At 44.3% G+C, this 20528-nt stretch overlaps 1 pseudogene; it reads left to right on the top strand.

Annotated features, from left to right (window-relative positions):
* The first annotated feature begins 11771 nt into the window (after window positions 1–11771).
* On the top strand, window positions 11772–12408 carry LOC148501093 (N-alpha-acetyltransferase 40 pseudogene; annotated as a pseudogene).
* Window positions 12409–20528: the final 8120 nt, after the last annotated feature.

The following is a 20528-nucleotide window of genomic DNA, read 5'->3' as shown; positions in this document are numbered from 1 at the left end:
CTAGAGAAAATTATTTTTCCCAGTTACAATATTTACACTTTTAAATATATATATATATATATATATATATATATATATATATAAAATCTTAACTGCTTTGTTAATGCAAATAATTACAGAAAAAGCTCTATTTTGGGGTGACTATTTCAAGACTGTTTTAATTTAATATGTAATTAATTCTCAAAATCTATTTTTATATAAAGTACTGTGCGAAAAGAGATAATAGGCCCTGACATTTCACTGAGCCACTTGTAAATTGGCTTATGTTGACATGTATGTATATATATATATATATATATATATATATATATGTGTGTGTGTGTGTGTGTGTTTCAATTTGGCTTTCCATATAAGGGATGGATTAGTTGCGTTATCTTCAATAAGAGGAAACGTGTGTCTCTTCCTGAGCTCTGCAACTGCCTAGGGGTTGCTAATGGGAACAGCAGGCACTAAAGCCATATAATGTGTTGTAGTAAGGTCAGTGCCCAGCCTAGAACGGTACACATTGGCCGTGGCCTTGATCAGTACTTAATCCAGCATGTTAAATACTGTAGCTTCAGTAGTGTAGCTAAAACAACATGGCTCTAGAAGGTTAACGTATAAAGTTTATTGATATCTTATTTCATCCCATTTAATCACTTTGCTGCAATTTCTTCATTTTAGCCTCTAAAATGCATATTTTTTTATTATAAAGTGTATATTGATGTGTTGTATATTATATGTTCGTTATGTGTCACTGTTATGTTGCCATGAAGGGGTATACTCAGTAGTCAGCAGATATTTAGAATGGTACAACTAGAAGTAAATAGCTGGATTGTTGTTTGAGCACATAGATTTAGTTAAAAAGTCAATTTATTTCTAACTACCAGTTTAGAAGCAATTAATGAAATTGTTTTTCCCCAATTAGCCAATGCCATGCCCAGAATTCCCCCGCAGTTCAGGAACCATCCTAGTCAAAACTTAGACTGACTCTTAACGTATTTACTGTAGCAATAAAAATGTGTAAGAAAATATGTATAATGCCTATCCTATAAGGTATATTTTTTTTTCAAACTGGGTATGCAGAGATATGGGCATTTTATATCCTACAGTATTTGGTATAAAAAATAAATAATTTTGGTACACAGCAGATTTTAGTTTTAGATTTGCTCCACAAATGCAGACAGTACCACACTGGTCTCACTGGTAATGCGTCACGATGGGTGCAGTAAACACGTCTAGTGAGCAGCACAGACATGTCACGGCTGTCAGCGTGTCACTTTCCTGCGGCCGCTCAACACTAATGCTCTGAAATTGCATCAGAATTATTCTTATTTCATAAAGATCATTCTGGCCCTCAAATCCATTTAGCTGGGCGTCTTCCAAGATATTGAATTAATTCATGAAACTGTTATGGCGATAACAAATTAGTTATCAGATAGATATGGCAGGATCTGCTACAGTGCGACATGGCTTAATTGACAGGTCAGTGAAACGAGACCGGATTAATCTGAATTTTAGCTTTGCTATTTGGAGTAATTGTAATAATAACAGCATTCTTTTTTTTTTTTTACGCAAAACCACAAGTCCATCTAACAGTTCATAAAGTCAGACCCTCCATTTACAGATGTGGGGGCTTATGTAATAGGGTGCCATCTGGTGCCGCTGCAGGACGGGTACATCTTCGACTCTTCCCTTATTTTTAAAGCGGCAATCATTTTAAAGGGCAAAACCAAGCTGGTTTTGCCTTTAGGATGATTGCCACTTTAAAAATACGGGAAGACTTGCCGGAGGGGATGCGGTTAAGATGCCGGCGGACGGGATGCCGGACGTCGATATACTGATGCCGTAATCCCGCCACCCGTCAGGAAGCCGATGCCACTATCCCGAAGGTAAGTATACTAGCATTAGCCCGGGGACGGGGCGGTTAGGATTAGGGACCACCTAGGGTGGGTTAGGGGTTTAGGGTTAGGCTCCGGGAAAAGGCGGTTAGGGTTATGCACCGCTGGGGGGAGGTTAGGGTTAGGAACCATCGGGGGAGGTTAGGAGGGGAGAGGGGGAGGGTTAGGGTACTTACCTGCCCCTGTCAGAATATTGAAGACCGGGATGCTGCTGTCAGTCTTCTGACCGTCAGCATCCCGTCCATATTTATTGCTGTTCTAATACCCCACTTATTTATGGTTCTGATGTCTGTAGTGTATATTTGCATTTAGCTAGACCACTAACATACTTTGAACTAGCAAAGGGACCTGTCATCCGGCATATGCTGTGTCACTCAGTCTGCGCACTGATCTGACCCCTGCTAAGTGTTGGAATCTACTCATATGTTAGGTTTAATGGCCTTTTAGGGAAGGAAGCCAGTATGCTTTGTTGCATTGTAACCAAGACATACAGAGAGATCCTAACACTGCACAATGCAGGGATTATGTTCCCAAATCACATCCATGAAGTAGCGCTACCATGAAATTTAGTTTGATAAATCTGACATCTGTTGTACAGTATCTCAGGCAGCGCTAGAGATACATGATAAGTCTCAGGAGTAGACGATACATACCAACATGCCTAGAGTGTAGAACGATAGTGTACAGTATACTAATTCAGGGGCTATAGCAGTCATTAGCTCAGGTAATGTCTCTATATGAACTATAGGTAATAAAATGGTTCAGATTCCAGTATTTTCCCTGACCAATACATATACAGTATCTTGGGCAAAATGTATCAATGCATTTAGGAATGTTCTCGTTTCATGGGCATATTGTGAACACTTGTGAAACCTGGTGTGAAAGTACATTACAGTAAGTGCTGTAGCCCATAGCAACCAATATGTTATTATTTCTATTGCTGGCCATACACGGTGCGATGCACTGTGTAGTGCGACTGCCGATCCGTCAACAGACAGATCATGCTGTCACTGCCGGCATTCGTGCGGTCCCCGCAGACCGCACAATATGCCGGCTCCCCCCTCCACCATTTGAATGGGATTGTACATCGCATCCCAGGTCAGATGGTTTTGCAGGAAGACCTGGGGATGCGATGTACGACCCCGCGGGAGTGCGCAGCACGATATCAGGTACGATATCATGCCCATACACGGCACGATATAGCACCTATATCGTGCCAATCCGTCGGATCGGCACGTATATCGTGCCGTGTATGGCCACCTTAAAACTCTACCAGAAAATCTCAGACTTTTATCAGTTACTTTGGTTTGTAGCATATCATTGCACAGTGACTTGTGATTTAATGAAAGTCACTACATCATTTTGCTATCTCTTCACATTTCATGAACACGAAGATTTTTGATTATTGTAAGTCATGTGATACGCTTATATTTGTATATTTTGCTGACTGTTTAATATTGTGCTCATTGTTGCCAAATAATGTCCTATTCAGGTTCCTTGTCCTGCATTTCACCAAGGCCAGGTCAGGAAGCTCTCACCCCCTCCTCTAGCGCTTCCCCGCCTCTGCTTCTTAGCCTGTATAGGGGAATGGGGGTAAAATTCTCTGCTCCTGTGAGATTGGAAGTGGGGTTCTCATTACCACCATGGTTACTTACTAACCTTCATTTGGTTATTGTCAGTTTAGTATAACAATAATAAAGCCACAAGCACTAATTAAGTCACCTGTGGTCTATTACATTTAGTTTTATTTTTCATTATGTATACATATTTACTAAGGACAACAACTTACAGGGACAGTCTGCGCATGTCCTATGCATCAACACCACTCTCAAGATGGTGTACCAAACGGTAGAGTGGAAATATTTTGTAGTTACTGGTATATTACTTGTATATTTTGAACTGACAGAAAAAACAAGCATCCAAGTGCTGCCCTCCCCCCAGCAAATGGCTCCCCTAGCGCGTGCCTCATCTGCCTAAAGGCGAATTCACCACTGGTGTTCCATTTTTTAAAATGTAACTATGAATATGGGTTTACTAGTGAAGTTAGATTATTATTCTTTTTGAAGTTAAAGTAATTGCCGGCTAAATGCATTCGCCTCTGCAATCTTTTCGCCTCATTCGCCTGTTTGGACGCAAAGTTTTCATGTACTATTCAATTCCAAAACAGACGAAAACTCATATGTGCGAATGCCGAAACTAATGAAAAGGACAGCTTATATTGGGGAACTTAGTCTGTACCCCATAAAAAGCCTAACTGACCCTAGAAATGAATATAGAAGTGTATAAATAGCCCTAATAAAAGTATTTTGGGTTCTTAAATTGAGTCAAAGGGCTGTTATATGCATATTTGCATATGTGTGGAAAAATGATCTAAAGCAATTTCTTTTGGGAAAAATATTTGCTGTAGTTAAATTGGGGGTGCATTTAAATGGGTGCTAGTATATTTTTGAGTCTCTAAAGTGCCTTTGAAAAAACTTAAAAAAATACACCTGCTGCAGCAACCTATAATCCTAATAACACCTGCCCCATCCATACTGCACCCCAAAATACCAGACCCAGTACTTTATACCCATTTTCAAACACATTTTACATCTTCACCCCAAAAATGACATGAATTTTTTTTAGGGGGAATTGAGATATATATAATTTTTTGGCCTAATTAGTCACTAGGAAGGGGGGTTTCCAAAAGGTTCTGAACCAAGTCCCCACATTTTTAGTCCAAAATAGGGATTTTAAACAACTTTTCACCTGCCCCTGGGTGCTGAAACTTTTATGCATGTTTTTGCCTATGGAGTTTTTGCATATGCGAAAACATTCTGGAATTGAACAGGGCGATACGCGCGAATGTGGCGAAAACATTGCATCGGCGAACGCCTTTCGCCGATCGCGGCTTTTCGCCTCTAATTGAATCCAGCCCTAAGAGAGAGGAACTGGACAGGAAAGTGAGGAGACTAAGGTGTGCTGCAGGATTTGCATCTGTCCCTCAAAACCACTCAAAGGATGAGCTGACAAAACACGTTTTTTGTTTTATACTGTGGGTAAAATTCTTCTTCATGTTGCTCAAAATTTTGCCATCTTTTACTAGGTAGCCCAAATGGCTTGCACACCCTAACAACTAGCATGTATATGTATATGGGAAGCCCAGTGATGTCATGTTTAGAACATCAACATCATCATTCATGAAAATCACTCTTTTTACATTTTATGTTTGAAATTAGATGTGTGCTGTCAACTGCGATAAAGCAATCATTGAATAATATATTGTAATTATATCTGTATATAATGTAATTTTTTATTATGGAAATTATTTTTAAATATGTCAAAATTACCACTGACCTTCAAACTGCACTGTATTGCTGTTCCTTGGAAACCCATTTTGTAATTGTTTATGGAAGAGTAATATCTTATTTATTAAATCATCCGCTACATGAGCGTGTTACAGTCTGTTTATTGTTTAGTTGCTGCATCATACACAAAAAAAACATTGCGGATATGCAAATATTGGGCTCTATGTTGAATGAAAATATATTTATTTATCAAACAGAGTAAAGTCTTGTCTCCCTGGTTTTTTTCAATAAAGCTAGGGCTTTTCCATTCTATTAAATGGTTATGATTGCAATAGTAGGAGAAGTTTTAATTTAAAATAATTGCTTTATTATTTCATTAAAGCATTTTTCAATAGTTACTAGGGGTTGGGTATGGGATGCTCACACTCGGGATCACGGCGGTCAGAATCCCAACACCGGCATCCCGACAGGGTTAGGATACCAACACCTGTCGGTAAGTATCCTACCCCAAATCCTAAACCTAACCCTCCCTCCCCGCTGCCTAAACCTAACCCTCCCTCCCCACTGCCTAAACCTAACCCTCCCCACTGCAGACTAAACCTAACCTCCCCCCCTAGTACCATATGTTGGTGCACATGCACAAACCGGCTAGCCAGGTGACGGATGCACATATCCGCTGAGACTAGCCTGAAACCTTGAAGTGGAGAGAGATAAAGTACAATACCAAGCAAATTGGCTCCTATCATTTTTCAAACACAGCCAGCAAAATAACAGAAGCTGATTGGTTGGTACTTAATCTCTCTCCACTTTATCTCTCTCCAAGCTTTGATAAATTTCCACCTATATCTCTCCAAGATTTGATAAATCTCCCCATCAGTCATTATCGATAGACAGCTAAGTATGACTACACCGCCCCCAGCGATATTAAGCGGCAATAAAAAATTTAGCCTTATCGTCACAGCTTCATAAATAGCACAGTAATTGTGCCATCATTTTTGTATTGATGTCAAAGGAATGAAAGTAATATTTATACATCGGATAATGGACCTCATTCAGAGTCTCTCGCTAGCGCTGTGCGCTCGCAAGCGGCCCGATGGTTTGCATACGCACATGCACACGCTTCGTTTTGCGCGTGCGCGAACTACTCTGTGCGATCGCAGGCCACTCGCACGCCCAGCAAAGACAGCCCAGTGAAATGAGTGACAGGAGTGTAGATGCGAACACAGGCATGCCTGAGTGTTTCAACGCCGTTTTAGAGGCGTGCATAATTAACATGCAGCGTCATAGTACACGTCACATGCCTGTTTTTTACACTGAAGTCCTCGCAGTGCTTGCGGTAGGGTAAGGTAACCACAAGCGCTGCGATCACTTCCGATTGTCCTTGATGTACCAATGTTTTAATACACTTCCTGGAGATGATGTGTGCTGGTAGACGGCTCTACCTGTGCGAGTGGGCGTACACTGGCGGCTCGCTAAGACATGGTGAGCGAGCTTATGCCTTGGTGAGCGATCACTTCCCATGGCGTCACTTTGACAAATTTGCATACGCATCTAGCGAGAGACTCTGAATGAGGTCCAATGTGTCCTCGTGCACATTACCAGCATAGTCATTGACTAATTGTGTGACTGTCTAAAGCAGGGGTGGGCAATATGTCCAGCTGTTGTTGAACTACACATTGTTCCGCTTATTGCCCACCCTTGATCTAAAGACCACAAGCCTGGTGCGATCATACACATATACAGTATGAGGTGCATTATTCCTTATAATATACATTTTTATAATAAACTAAATCCAAAGTGATTACATTTAAAAAATCTGTATTATAAACAATGACATCAGGACAGACATATTACATATATACATTACATGTGTATTATCACAATATAAAGACACAATGCCACAGGCTGAGTGATTATTTTTTTTATAGGTCATAGATGTCCATGGTGACTGTATTTGCAGTATTTTACAGTGTGTGGCCATTATTCCTGGTAATACAGAAGTTTGCCTAAGAACATTGGATTCTGTTATAAGCAATGGCATCAGTGCTCACCACTTATACATATATCATTTACATATTGCATAACATGAGCATACTGTACATTACATAACCATTCTACAATCCAACTTCATTCCCTTTTACTCTAATGCTGGCCATACACTAGTACGACCAGCATAAGATGCGATTCATCATACGTTTTCCCTTGAACTCCCCGGCAGCTCCCTGGCAGTCCCAGCCGTACGATTTGGTGCTTTTTTGATACCCGATGTACATACGATCTGAAGTACGATCACTCGCCCCTATACCACTGGTTGTGATACATTCGATCGGGTGCCTCACCAAAAACATAAGATCATAACAGATTTAAATGACGCCGCTCAGGCGGTCGGACGCACGATGCATCGCATGCGCAAATACACGGCACAATCTGGATACGATTACGACGAGTAATATGGGCTTCATGTCTGATCATAAGATACGATAGAAGAGCAGGGGGAGCGCGCATCGGATCGTATTCCTGACTAAATATTAAACGATTTCCACACAATGCGTCGTACAAGGCGCAAAAATCGTGCAATCGTCCCGAAATCGCGCTAGTGTATGGCCAGCATAACTCTTGATTATGTGAATGACAGAATAGATATATTATCTTCATTTATCAATATTATATGTTACTTTTTCCACACAATCAAATTATCCATAAAGTGCTGATGCTAAATTAATGTGATCTGACAATAAACATTTTTTTTTAGAATCCTTTAATAATAACTAAGCCAAATACTATACTGGCATATAATATGTACCATTTGAGAAAGAAGCACTGTAACCAGCAGGTGGCACTATAACACTATCCTAGTACTACCTGCCAGCCTAAATTGCAAACCATGGTAGTAACACAATTTTACCTTCACTTAACATCTTGTTGTGTAATATTTATTTTACTTATATTAAGTTTTACAAGCCCCGTCTGGCTTTCATTTATATGGCATGTAGCCTTAGGTTTTTCTAGATTTATATGTTATTACAAGAATCTTATATATATATATATATATATATATATTAATATTAATAGAGTGAAGGTACTGATCACAGCGCTATCCACAAATTAGGTTACATGATCCCAGAGATATTAGCTCTGTATAGACGACTGCACTTTCCAACACTATATTCCCAATTCAAGCGGTGGCTGCTCGTAGTTTCCCAGATGAGAACTTTGCTGTATGGTCCTCAGTATTTCTTGAAAAAATAAAAGGTGGAAACAAGCGCCAAATAGTGTAATCACGTTTAACAAGTTCACGGTCACGCACTACATATATATATTATGCGTACCGTATTGCCCTTTCCTATGGGCTTATAGTATGTGGTCTTTTTTGGGAAGTGACCTCTGGTCCCCCACAACAGTCTGCGTGATTAGAGTCACAGATTCTCACCAGGCCCAGTCCGTATAGAGAGAGAAAAAAACTCATAGTGTAACAGTCAATACGATTTTATTACACACGCCACAAAACACATAGAAACAATTACATTAAAAAGGATTTCAGAAAGCTTATCTGATACTGGCCACAAGTCAGTATGTGCAGGTCACTCTGTCCTCAACGCGTTTCGTCCTTTTGCTCATATAGCTGGACCTCCTGATGAAGTCCATCACGCAGACTGTTGTGGGGGACCAGAGGTGACTTCCCAAAAAAGACCACATACTATAAGCCTACAGGAAAGGGCAATACGGTATGCATAATATATATATGTAGTGCGTGACCGTGAACTTGTTAAACGTGATTATACTATTTGGCGCTTGTTTCCACGTTTTATTTTTTCAATATATATATATATATATATATATATATATTCTGTTATGCAAATCCAGATTACTCTGAAGTTTTATTTCACTGCAGAAATTAGTAGGAGGAATCCATAGGTTCAGGATCTGGTACATTATACAAGGGACAGTTTTCAGGCAATTTCAAAACCATTATACGTCATGGTGCAGCACCCCCAATATCCCTACAGCCAGCACCCGTTCTATACCCCCAGCCAGCACCCCTTCTGTCTCTCCAGCCAGCACCCTTTCTTTCTCTCCAGCTAGCACCCCTTCTGTCTCTCAAGTCAGCACCCTTTCTTTCTCTCCAGCTAGCACCCCTTCTGCCTCCCCAGCCAGCACCCCTTCTGTCTCCCCAGCCAGCACCCCTTCTAGCTATCCAGCCAGCACCCTTTCTTTCTCTACAGCCAGCACCCCTTCTGCCTCCCCAGCCAGCACCCCTTCTGTCTCTCCAGCCAGCACCCCTTCTGCCTCCCCAGCCAGCACCCCTTCTGCCTCCCCAGCCAGCACCCCTTCTGCCTCCCAGCCAGCACCCCTTCTGTCTCCCCAGCCAGCACCCCTTCTGTGTCTCCAGCCAGCACCCCTTCTGCCTCCAGCCAGCACCCCTTCTGTCTCTCCAGCCAGTGGTTATAGATGGATCTCTCTGTGTCTCCCTGACAGCTGGCACCCAAAGGCCAATGCTTCCATGGCCTTTGGCAAGAGCCAGGGGCGGGCCCCCCTCGGTGTGCGGGCCTGGCCCTGTTGTGGAGTAATGCAGAGGGATCCAGATGATTTTGTGAAACATTAGAACTTAGGATAATATAGGATAATGTTGGAGATAGCGTTATCTATCATGGTCAAGTTTGGTAAATCCGGCAGCAATGCAGACCACATTGATACCTGTGTGAGATGCATTTGCAGTCGGAAATGGAGGGGCCACAGCAGATATCAGAGATCTCTGCTGCAATCCCTCTATGGTATCATCTGTGGGATCCTTAATAATTGCTGATTCCCCCCTGAAAACAGCCATAAATATTGATTAGTAAATATGCCCCTTAGAGAGACAGTGGGGCTGATACTGTAGGGGGTGTACACACCCACATGGCTCTGGTCACACCCACACAGCACTGGTCACAGCTCCTCTCCTCAGTCATGCACATTTTCAGCCCCAGGCCCACGTGGCCCTTAATCCGGCTAGTGGAATACGTTGAATGTTGCAGCAGGCCATTCTTGCCTACTTTTGAAAAATAATTTCAGGGATATTGTAAAAGCAAAGCAACAGCTATGAGTGCGGAGCTAAAGTGGACATGTACTGCTCTGCCTGAGAGGCGTGTCATAAAAATGACTTGCATCCAAATATAAATGAGCCCCTAAGCAAGTACATAATACAGCCATGGCCAAAAGTTTTGAGAATGACACAAGTATTGGTTTTCACAAAGTTTGCTGCTTCAGTGTTTTTAGACCTATTTGTCAGATGTTACTATGGTATAGTGAAGTAACATTACAAGCATTTCACAAGTGACAAAGGCTTTTATTGACACTTACATTAAGTTTATGCAAAGAGTCAATATTTGCAATGTTGACCCTTCTTTTTCAAGACCTCTGCTATTCGCCCCCTGGCATGCTGTCATTCAACTTCTGGGCCACATACTGACTGATGGCCGCCCATTCTTGCCTAACCAATGCTTGGAGTTTGTCAGAATTTGTGGATTTTTGTTTGTCCACCCGCCTCTTGAGGATTGACCACAAGTTCTCGATGGGAAAAAGGTCTGGGGAGTTTCCTGGTCATGGACTCAAAATTTCGATGTTTTGTTCCCCGAGACACTTAGTTATCATGTTTGCCTTATGGCAAGGTGCTCCATCATGCTGGAAAAGGCATTGTTCGTCACTAAACTGTTCTTGGATGGTTGGGAGAAGTTGCTCTTGGAGGATGTTTTGGTACCATTCTTTATTCATGGCTGCGTTCTTAGGCAAAATCATGAGCGCAACACCACACAAGTCATTTTTATGACACACCTCTCAGGCAGAGCAGTACATGTCCACTTTAGCTCCACACTCATTGGGGTTGCTTTGCTTTTATAATCTTCCTGAAATTATTTTTCTTGTGTCATGCTCAAAACTTTTGGCCATGGCTGTATATACACTTGGGGCATGCGACGACCCCTGTGTTTTGGTTTTGGATCTGTATCCCCTTTGAGTTTTAGATCTGGAATTTGTTTTGCCAAAACTGCCCTTGCGTGTTTTGGTTTTGGATCTGTATTTTAAAACAAAACATAAAAACAGCTAAAATCACATAATTGGGGACTGTTTTTGTTCCTACAGTATTATTAACCTCAATAATATTTATTTCCAGTCATTTCCATTAAATATTGGCCACCTCACAATATTGATTTAATCCATCTTAGGCTAAAAGATTGCATCCAGCTAGCTGGCTGTCTAAGCTAAGCGATAGCAGTGAGTGTCACTAACATGTGGCAGTTCAGCTTAAAACATGGCACATAGCGACACTGCAGTGGTAGACAGGATGTCAGTTTAATAAACTATACAACCCCTAGGAAGTTTAAAAACCAATAATGTTTTTATTAATGAAGAACTAGGTCAGAGGCCTGAGGAAGTTGGAATATGTTTATGGAATGAAGACAGGGAAAGGACGGAAGGATTGATTCATTTTTAATTTATTTATTTTAATGTTTTGATACTTAAAAAAATGTATGAGCTTCTTCTCCCCCTCCAGCACCGAACTGATTAGGGCTTCAGAGTATATCGTCATCAGCTATGTCATGGGGAGGAAGTCTGTATGTGCAAAAGAAAAAAAAAATGCCAAGAGGAACGTGCTGCAATGGCAGCTGTGTGTGCCAAGGTGCAAGTGGCCAATCAGCAGAGTGACCTTTTAGGAGCCTTTCCAGTCTTTAAGAAGTTTGACAGAAATGGGTTGAATCTGTCTATAGAGTGCTGCAGAGTAACAGATGTGGACCAGAAGACTCTAGACTGGGTATTTGAACTCACAAAGACAGAGTGAGTGGGGATGGAAGGAACAGGAAAAGTGCGAATGTGCCTGGTATCTTATTGCCAGAGATGAGCTTTCTGCCCCTGTTGCTTTTATGCACTTCAGATTTGACGTGGAGTGCGGGAATAAGGTCCTTTATTGTTAAGAGGTGCAGTTGGAGATCCGTGTCCACAGGAATGGAGTGGGGAAATTCCTGGTACAAATCTTACAATTGATGGCAAATAGCACACAGATGAAGAAAGTCATCCTTACAGTGTATAAACACAATCACGGTGCTTACCAATTCTTCAGAGACGCTTTACAGTTTGAGATAGATGAGACCTCTCCGAGTGTATCGGGGTGCTGCAGTGATGATTGCATGTATGAGACTCTGAGTTGCAAGAAAAAGTTTGGAGACACTCCCCATTCACATTCAGGAGGACATTGTGCAGGCTTCTGACACTGGTGGATGGACACATGGGAAATTATGGGGCGGGGGATCAAGAGGACACAGCGATTGTCAATATCTTCTGTTTTGTGGGGGGGGTGTTCTACTTATCTAGTTTTACTTTTTTTTTAAATTTAATAATGTTTAATTACTGCACTATTGTGCACATGCGTGTGACTTATGCCACCGCAAGTCCTTTTAACAGTAAATAATTCTTGTCTGAATCCCAAAAATAATAATAATAATTTATGAGGAAAGATCAATGTAGGATCAAGTTCTTCAGTTTATGAAAGACATCTTTGATCTGGATGAGGTTTTTTATACAACTAACAGAAATGCGGTGACTGTGCTTGTGGAGATGCTACTTGTAAGCACTGTAAACAGGCGTCTTCTTTGTACTCAGGGAGGTTGTTAGGGTTAATGGGACCAAGACTTGCTGTTTACATCAGAGGAAAGCAGCCTGTAGTTCTCCGGCTTTGAAAATCTACCATGTTTTGCCCATCCCATCCACTTGGTGGTTCAGAAATAACAAAAAAAAAGGAGCATACAGGAGATGCTGTGTGTGGCCATAACAATTTCTGGACATTCATAGACTATAAAAATAAAATGTCAGACAGCAATGTCCCAAACAGCACATAACGGAAAGGAAAGAGGTGCAAGATGGAATTGTCCTTGGGCCCTTCCTCCCACCCTTATTTTTTATATAGGACATGCACAGTTTAACAAACCATTCACTTCAGAGACAGGGACTGCCAACTGTGGCTGAAGCAATTGGTTTGCTTGGGCCCCCACAAAACAAGCTGCCAATGGGCAGCTGACATTGCTGGCAATGACCTCTCCATGCACAAACTGGCTTTACATAGGCAAGATGTCGCCAACATCATCCAATTCCTCACCCTCATCAGTGTGAACATCATCTTCACACAATATTAATTCACCCCTGCTGGAATCCACCATTACAGCCTCAGGTGCCTCTGTCATTTTTGGACATAGTTGGCAGTAAAGGTCTTCCTCGTGGAATTTGTAGTTCATTTTGATGAACATCATCTTTTCCACATTTTGAGGAAGTAGCCTCCTACGTCGATCACTTACAAGGTTCCCAACTGTGCTGAAAACTCTTTCTGAGTACACACTGGAAGGTGGGCAGCTCAAGTAAAGCAAAGCCAGTTTGTGCAAGAGCCTCCAAATTGCCTTTTTTTTTCCTGCCAGTAGTCAAAAGGGCTGTCTGGCATGCCTATTGGATGCTATCATTAAAAAAGTCCTCTAGCATTCTTTCAATGGTGACCGTATCAGATGGAGTCACGGTAGAGGCCTCATTAATGGTAGGCAATTCTTTTAGACCCAACCAGATGTCAAAACTTGACTCCTCTGCATCATCAGTGGGTCTTTTGGGAAAGTTTAGTTTTTTCTGGCAGCTGCACTTGCTGGAGAAACTAAAGAAGGAACCATCGCTGCATCAAGTGCCGTTTGTGATGACAATTTGCTTACCAACAGCTTTTTGCATCTCTTCAGATCTGTGTCTGTTGGGAAGAAAGACACGACGTATGACTTAAACCTAGGATTGAGCACGGTCGCCAAAATGTATTGCTCCGATTGGAAGATCCTGACAACCCTTGGATCCTGGCGAAGTGAATAAAGGACTTGGGCCCTGATTCAGAGCCGGATGCTCTGACCAGAGCGCTCGCTCTGAATCAGGGCCCTCCTCCATTAATATGGAGCATCTTCCTGGATGCTCGTATAGCTGTGGGTCACCACTCACAGCATATACGAGCGTCCAACAAGATGGTCGCGATGGTCTTGACCATCGCGACCATCGGACTTGCGAGTGAAACCCTGTGGTCGGGTTTCTCAACCACAAGCCCTGGAGTGATTTTGGCTCTATCAGAGCCAAAATCACTCCCACTGACATCACTAGTGATGTCAGTGGGGCCGGCTTCAGACGGTAGGCGTTCCCATGGGAACGCCTCCGTCTGGCAGGCACGCCCCCGGCACGCCCACCAAAGAGGGCGTGCTGTCAATCAACATCAACAGCACGCCCCCTTTGGTGCGATGGAAAGTCCTTCGCTCGCCGGGTCTCGCGCAAGCGCACGATGGAGCTTCCTCCGTCGTGCGCATGCGCAGTGGGGACCATCGACCCACTTGCGAGCGTACTGCCGCTTGCGAGTGGGTCTGAATGACCCCCTTGATCTACAAGTCCGACATACTTAGCAGAATTGCTTCGTTTCAGCTCCTCCTTCAGTTTGTCAAGCTACTTTTCCAACAGTCTAATGAGGGGAATTACCTGACTCAAGTTGGCAATGTCTGAACTCACTTCACAGGTGGCTACTTAGAAAGTTTTCAGCACTCTGCACAACACGGAAAGTATTTTCCACTGAGCTTGAGTAAGGTACATTCCCCCTCCTCTTCCTATGTCATACTTCGTTGTGTAGCTTTGGATGGCTTTTTGTTATTCCTCCATCCGCTGAAGCATATAAAGGGTGGAGTTCCACCTCATAACTACCTCTTGCTTCAGCTGGTGACAGGGCAAATTCATCATTTCTTGCAGGTGCTGCAATCTTCTACGTGAACCTGCTGAGTGGTGAAAATGCCCAGAAATTTTGCTGGCCATAGAGAGTATCTCCTGCATGTCCCTTTCATTTTTTAAAAAATTTTGCACCACCAAGTTAATAGTGTCAGCAAAACATGAGATGTGTTGGAATTCACCCAGCTGTAATGCTCTCACAATATTGGTGGCACCCCTTTATGTACTGCTGCCCAAGCCCCTTGATGGTACTGCACCCCCAGTCCCTTGATGGACAGGACAACACAGCAGCACCTCTTTATGTACTGCAGCCCCTTTATGGACAACACAGCAGCAGCCCTTTATTTACTGCGGCCCCAGCCCCTTGATGGTACTGCAGCTCCAGCCCCTTGATTGACAGGACAACAGTGACATAGCAACCCCCCTTTATGTACTGCAGCCCTAGCCCAACAACACTGCACCCTTGAACAACAGAGAGAGAAACAGAGAACACGTGCACAGACAGAGCAGGACAAAGCATATCTGTTCTGTACACTCTCCATAGCCGGAGTGATCATGGCGCCGATCACTGGGACCTTTATACAATCCAAAATCTGCGAGAATCCAACAGCAGGATGATGACATTTTGCCTCGTTTTGGGATCCAAGGTAGGCGGGAAAACCCAAGCCAGACTCAGATCCTGGCCCGGATCGGGAAGTTCGGGTGGGTCCGGTTCTCCGAGAACCGGACCCGCTCATCTCTATTGTACACAAGCTCTGATTCAGACCTGTTCGCTGCCGCAGGCAGCTCGCAGGGTCAGTGGGCGTGTTTTGGGGAGTTTTTTGCCGGGCCGCTCACAAAGCTGTGGGAGACCTCCCACAGCTTGTGCAAGCGGGCAGGAGGCCGTCGCGATAAACGCGACCATCGGCTTTGCGACGAGACCCTGTGGTAGGGTCTCAGCTACCGCAAGGCCGAGTGGACTCCCTGCTCTGACAGAGCAGGAAGTCCACTACTGACATCAGTAGTGATGTCAGTAGGGCTTACCCCAAATGGCAGGCGTTCCTAAGGGTACGCATGCGTTTGTGCAGCCACCCCCCCTCCCCGCCTTCAAAACAGGGTGAGCTGTCACCATTGACAGCCGCCCCGTCTTGAAGCGAGCCCCGCAACGACTGAGCTGCAGCCGCTGGACAGGGCTCGCGCACGCCGGATGTGGCGCATGCGCATTGGGGCACCATCGAGCCGCTTATGAGCGGCTCTGAATGAGCTCCACAGACCAGTGCAGTCACCACAGATCGGCATTCAAAAAATACTTGCACATTTACTGAAACAAACATGATAATAAAAAGGTACTAATATCTGAGACCATCACATCGTCATGCCTAATTCTCCTATGTCTGCAGCAGTAGTCATATTAGTTATTGCTCAGTAATGCTGGGTACACACTAGTCAATGTGTACCTGGACCCAGGACTGGATTATGGGGGGGCAGACGGGGCATTGCCCAGGTGCCCTCATATATTGGGGTCCTCCACACTGCCCCAAACATTGTCCCTTCCCCATTTCTACCGGGCAATTACCAGCACCAGCTGCTACCAGGCCCGGCGACAGGGGGGGCCCAGGGGTACAACTGTACTGGGCCCCAAGGTCCTAGGGGGCCCCGGAGTGTATTGCTGCCTGCACAGCTGCTGTAGTGATAAGCAGGGTGGAGGCATGTACGGGGCCCCTGCTGATCACTGCAGCAGCAAGTCCAGTGTGTGTGTGTGTGTGTGTGGGGGGGGGTGCATCTGCCACCCAGCCAGCAGACATTAACTGCAGCCGCATACTGCATATACTGTATATTATATATTACTTTAACTAGCAGGACACTTACTACTGGCTGCTGCCGGGGCTTGAGAAGCTCAGCACTGTGGTGGGGGCGGAGCTGTTGTCTGATGACTCCTTGATCTCTCAGCCAGTGATCTGAGGAGTCTGATGTAAATGGAACTGTATCCTCAGATCACTGGCTGAGACATATAGAGGGGTATTCAAAATGAAACGTAAACTTCGCTGTCGAAGTTTACGTTTCATATCGGTGCTTTTACCTGCGTTAAAGTATCGGGCGAGCGCCCGCTTATCCCCGTATTCAATATGAAATTAACGAAAAAGTAAACGAAGTTGGATTTGCGTAAAAATACGAATTTTTCCTTAAAAAAATTGGAGGACCCCCCTAAAGTTGTAAAAGCATGGGGGATCACTATGAGTACCCCCGTTTTAGCCTTTAAATGAAAGTCGGGGATTTAAATAGCCGCAGCTGGTGTTTTTTCCCGACATGGAAGAAGTGTTGCAGAAGAGCACTTAGGTTATTTTTTTCGTTTTTTTAAGTGGTCCCATCAAATTTGGGGTACATGAAAATGGGTACTAGCATATTTTGATGTCCCTAAAGTAAGTTTTTAAAAATTCTGCATTTGTGCACCTGCCGCTATAAATCTATTCTAGAAAACACCTGCCGCATACTTGCAGAATAGCCCTGAACCTATTTCCCTATTGTTAAACAATTTTTTCCCATTTTTTTTTTCACCCCAATTTTTAAATACATTTTTTGGGGTGTCCCTATTTTTTTTAAAACTTTTTTTGACACAGTTCTTTTTTAAATGTCATTCCCAGGGGTGCAGGCTATTTTTTTTTAAGCCTGCACCCCTAAACCCCAATTCTGCACTTTTTTTCGACACCTATTCAATGGTGAAAAGTTATCCCCGTTTTTTATCAAAGACTTTTCGAACCTGCGAAAAGTCTTTGAAATTGAATACGGTGTAAAACTAAAACCTGCGATATTGACGTCATAGGTGCGATATTAACGCAAAAACGATGTTTTCGCTCCCATATTGAATACCCCTGATAGAAGCAGTCATTAGGAAGCACAGCCCTCCCCTACAGTGCTCTTCCTCTCTCCAGTCCCACCATGCAGCAGCAGCAGTCAGACTCAGGACCGAGAAGGAAGACCCATCAGAAGCTTCCCAGGAAGCTCGAGCTGGTAAGTGCAGCCTGGGAGGAGGTGGGGGAATACAACATGTGGGAGAGGATTGGGAAGCACAGTGGGGGATGGGAGAGCACAGTATGAGAGGGGGGATGGGTAGCATAATGTGAGAAGGGGAATTGGAGGGCACAGTGTGAGGGGGGATGGGATAGCACAGTGGGGATGGGAGAGCACACAGTGGGGGATGGGAGGGCACAGTGTGGGATGGGGATCACAATGGTGAATAGGAGAGCACATTGTGGGATGAGGTATGAGAGAGTATAGTGTCAGATGAGGGGGCACAGTAGGATATGGAAGCACAGTGTGGGATGAGGAGCTTATGTGTAAAAAAATATAAAAAAATTGATAGATAGGGCGGAATTCAATTGTTTTAATCCCCTATCGCGCCCGACGGAGCTATTCTATTCTTGCTCCTGTCGGGCACGATCAGCTGCCAAGCGCTACATTTCAGCTCGCAGCCCCTGGGGGATGAGAGCTGAAATGTGCGAAAAGTGACATATTTGGGCGCCCAAACATCACTTTTCGTGATCGCGCCCAGCACTTTGGTCGGGTTTAGCTGCTTTACGCGGCTAAACCTGACCTCTATGGGCGCGATCAGCGCGAAGAACGGCAGCAATTGAATGGCGGCCCGCGATCTCCTGTCAGTTTAGACGGGAGATCCGGACCGCATAATCAATTGAATTCCGCCCATAGATAGATAGATATAAATATGCTTATGCAAAGGAGCTAATATCAGCCCCCATGCTGCTTAGGTTAAGTCCTTCGAGGATTAAGTATCCGATGGAGTCAAGACAGCACCGAGAGACGAGAGGATCCGGCGCATGGCGAGCTGAGGAAAAGACACAAGCAGAGACGCTGCAGCAGGCATACATAGAACAAGGTAAGTGTGGGGCATGGAGGGAAACTGTGGGGGCTGAGGTTCCCCAGAAAAACCACATATAGGCATACCTCCCAACTGTCTCGCTACTAAGGTACTGTCCTGCCGTCCCCCCTGCGGGTCGCAGTGTCCTGCGTTAGGGGGAGTAGGGAGAAATCGCATGCCCATTCCATCTCTCTTCACTGTGCAGGGAGGGAAGACTCAAGCAACTGGTCGGCCTGTTTCTACCAGAAACCCTGGAATGCGGGGGCCCCTAAAGGAATGGGTGTACAGGGCCCCTTAATTTCTGTTGCCGGCCCTGGCTGCTACTACACCACTGTGACAGGTTGCCGGCGGCTCTGAATATTAGCTACACCCACTGGTTAAACAACACCAACAGCAGCCGCTCTGTCATCGCCCGGCAGCCGGCGGGTTTACAGCACACTTGCCTACTTTTGAAAAAGCATTTCAGGGAGATTGTGAAAGCAGCACCTATGAGCGCGGTGGTAAAGTGGGCGTGTACTGCTACATCTGGGAGGCGTGTCATAAAATTGATTTACATCCACAAGTAAATTAGCCCCAAAGCAGTTAGTAAGATCTACTTGTTGATGAAAACACACTGATACTTCTCAGCAAATACATGTAACCATAGGGATCATTGGCCCTCATTCAGAGCCGTTCGCTATTTGTGGTCGCTCGTTTAAAAACAAGGGGTGGCTATTCAAATGATCCGTACGCACATTGCAGTCTGTTCACACCTCTAAGTCTGAACGAGCGAGCAAAACATACGCTCGTTTATTTGTTAAAAACGCCCCCTGGCCGCTCGCATCCTACGTCATGTCCGCTATTTATTAGATTAATCGAGTACATCGACCAGCGTATGAACTGCTCGCTATTCTTGTGGTTGGTGTTTGCTACCACAAATTTGCGAGCAGTTCTGGCTATAAAATAACCCAGTGACGTGGTCATTGACGCTGCTGTTTTAAATATGCACACCCATAAAACGCCCGTTTTGACCTTTAAGCACGCCTGCGTTCGGATCTCCACTCCCCATTTTCAAGCACCTTCCCGTTACCACCCACATACGCCTCATTCTGTCACTCAAAATAGCAGGCACTCGCTATATTGCGTACCAACGATTTTCGACCGCACTGACTGGTTCGCGCATGCGTACTAAAAACCGTACGCATGCGCAGATGTGCAAACATCGCTCGGAACGAGCGTACTGCCGCTAACGAGCGGCTCTGAATGAGGGCCTTTGTGCCTTATAACCAATGCAGGGAAATTATACTAATGATCCCATTTGAATGTATATATCTCTGATTTTTCTTTTATATAACAGTATCATAATGGGGATAAGGTGAAATGAGGGAGATTGCTGGACTCTTCAGGGAGACAGGGAGATTGCTGCTATTTTAGGGAGTCTCCCTGACAATGAGGGAGAGTTGGCAAGTATGGTTTACAGCAGCTGCAGCTGCAAGGTCCTGTCAACTCAGCGCACTATTCGCAGCCCCGCTGGAACAAGTCACCTTGTGGCATTTACTGAGCTTCTAGGTTAATTGGAAGAAGAACCACCACAGCCTATGCTGCCTGTAAGGAGTATAGCAGGAGCAGTGACTGCAGGGGGTGGGGGGAGGAGGTGGTTTGGGGGGTTTCAATATTATTGTGGGGGTCAACATAGTTGCCCAGGGCCCCCACAAGCATCAATCCGGCCCTGCCCAGACCAAATGGGGGCCGGCAGACCAACATATCGTATCTGCAATA

Source organism: Taudactylus pleione, unplaced genomic scaffold, assembly GCF_031769625.1.
Source record: "Taudactylus pleione unplaced genomic scaffold, aTauple2 ptg000535l, whole genome shotgun sequence".
NCBI classification, from domain to species: Eukaryota; Metazoa; Chordata; class Amphibia; order Anura; family Myobatrachidae; genus Taudactylus; species Taudactylus pleione.
The sequence above is the reverse complement of the archived record's forward strand: the minus strand, read 5'-3'. Positions and strand labels throughout refer to the sequence as shown.